The sequence below is a fragment of the Dendronephthya gigantea genome, unplaced genomic scaffold, assembly GCF_004324835.1.
Source record: "Dendronephthya gigantea isolate DGI-Jeju-01 unplaced genomic scaffold, DenGig_1.0 000011F, whole genome shotgun sequence".
Lineage (NCBI taxonomy): Eukaryota > Metazoa > Cnidaria > Anthozoa > Malacalcyonacea > Nephtheidae > Dendronephthya > Dendronephthya gigantea.
The window spans coordinates 1,597,059-1,599,974 of NW_021163021.1; positions in this window are offsets into that span (position 1 = coordinate 1,597,059).

A 2,916-nucleotide genomic window follows, 5' to 3' on the forward strand; every position below is an offset into this window, starting at 1 on the left:
GACTTCACAACAGCAAGCGCTGAAATCAAATCCACAGAGCGAGAAATGATTCAAGTCAAAATGAAGCAGAACACACAAATGCCGCGATCTGTATAGTATATCTTGTATTAAGCAATGTTTATGTTTGTTTTGTGAAATAAAAACCGTGAATACACATGCCAGAGTTAAAATGTTAATAAAAACTTTGCTGGTATAAAATACGTACTGTGCTTGTGGACATCTGCGTTTGATCCGAAAATGTTTGCTAAAATACGACAACTTTTAAATTATTTTGTGTTCTCAGGAGAAGCATTAGCTGATGGCTCAACGATAAACTGGAAACACTTTTGATGGCATGACAGAAGAACAGGTAGAAGCAATGACCAGTGAGCAAATGAAAGTTGTGGAAGATGAGTGCATGATGAGAAACGAGTGGAAGGTCTGTGAAGATGTTTGTAGCAGGATTGATGGCGAACCTGCACCATCGGGTGATATGACCGCATATGTGACGCACAAAGAAGGTACAGTATAATAGGCTTTTCTTACGAACGTCATGCTCTTGTAAATGGTTTTCGTTGAAGCACAGAACACCAAATTAGATAGAGTCTATACATTTAAGTATCTTGAGGTTGTACTTGATCCATGGCTTTCCTGGAATTATCACATTGATTAAATAACCACCAAAATTTCATCTCAGCTGGGTATGTTACGAAAAGCTCCAAAGGTTGTCATGTATCACACTAAATGATGCTATGATTTTGTCTTTGTTTGATTATTGTTTTGCTGTTTGGGCTAATTGTGGTGAAAAAAACTGCGATTTCAATGCCAGGCTTCAAAGGAGGGCTGTTAGTATAATTGAAGAGTGCCGCATGCAACAATCTGATGTCTTCCATACATTAAGTAGCCCATCATTGCAACCTCGAAGGGATATCAAATCTGTTTTCAAGTTTTCAAGAGTCTGGATGGCATAGCACCTGCTGATTTATTGCACAAGTTTAATTACTCACATGAGTTTTATGCTTATAATACAAGGCATAGAGATCAACTTTGCCTACCTCTATGGTGGCCTAGCAATGCCATTGGAAATATCTGTTAACAATTTAATATTTTGGATAAATAAAAATAAATAAAAATAAATAAAAATAAATAAAAATAAATAAAAATAAATAAAAATAAATAAAAATTTTCAAAATTATTTTCAATTTTTTTCTTTCAAATTGAAATGAAACAAAAAAAATAAATAAATATGCCCTACAAGTGCCACATCTTTTTTAAAAAATATATTAAAAAAATAGCTATGGCCTATGAGTGCCATAGAGGCCTATTCGCAGGCAGGCCACCCTGGAATAAACCTGAATGGAACAGAGGGCCTGAAATCTTGAATCACTGAATAACAACCACTATAGCTCAGTGATAACAACGCACCAAGCAAGCGCTTATGCAAATATTTGGAAATATGTCCGCTAAGAAATGCCAAAACTGGGATAATTATAAAGAAAAAATCGCAAAGAAGAGGGGAAAGAACTCCCACAGTGAGAAAAATTAATTGTTCAATGTCGAAGGCGGTATAACCGTACAGCGTTTATCGGCCAATGTCGAAGGCAAATGTCAGAAGTCCACACGAATTGGACCATTGACATGGGTGCCAATGGAAGACAAAGCCAATTTTACATACTCGGTTAAATCGTCTTTAAGCGCGAGGTCATTCTTCTATTTGTCATTTCTTATACTTTCTGCCGCCATGTTTCCCCTGATTCCTCCTCCCTCAAGTCAAGCCAGCATTAGATTATGGTGATATGGTCTATGGCACTGATAGGCCATAGCTAATTTTTTTTTATATATTTTTTAAAAAATATGTGGCACTTGTAGGCCATATTTATTTATTTTTTTCTTTCATTTCAATTTGAAAGAAAAAATTTGAAAATAATTTTAAATATTTTTTATTTTTATTTACTTTTATTTTTTAAAATAATTTTAAATTTGTTTTTCATCCAAAATATTAAATTGTTAACAGATATTTCAAATGGCATTGCTAGGCCACCATATACCTCTAACTAAAACCACAAAATATCAAAATTCGTTTTGATAACAGAGCAAAAACATGTAAAATCTTGCCTTTAAAACTAAGAACTGAGACAAGTTTTCCTAAGTTTCAAATAGACCTTAAGAAATTCCTCAAAGCAAGATAGCCTAGATAAAGTATTATACGTTGATACATTGAATATAGCACTGTAGTATAGCATAGAGGTTTAAATGATCTTAATTTCGAGTGGAATTATACACACTTCAAATTCAAGCCAGGAACACAGTTGATGGAAAAATGAGTCAACTATTAATCCTCCAGCACGAATCGAACCTACGCTTTTGCCCCCACCTAATTCTGTTCTTAAATTTTCTGCATCATTTAGTTTCACTGGTATTATGGACCTTTTTTTTCACATCTTTAACAACGCTGATATATTTTCTGCTAGTGGGGTTTCTACTAAGGGGACCATCCTCCCATATGATTGATGTCCATTAAGGTTACATAAGACATCCATTTGTTCAGGCATCACTTCAATATTTTTTTTTCTTGCTATCCGATACAGCTAGCCCAAGCCAAATATGCATATTTTTAATACATAAGAGATGCCAGTGGAGGAGGCTAGCTTTATTACTTTTTGAGTTATCATACACAAAAGTAAGCAGAATGAGCATTTTAGTTGGCTAAGAAAAGCAATGAAAATCTACTTTTATTGCATATACTGCATACATTCATAAATTATACAGAACAATACAAATAGAACAAAGAAACAATAGAATAAGCCAATCGAAACCATTTATTTGCTTGGGGTAAAACCCAAATTAATAAAAATTTTTGTTAATTCTGGAGTTCTTTGTATATTTTTTTGAAAAAAAGTTTGCATCCCTTGAAATTTTTAAAACAGAATAAATCGT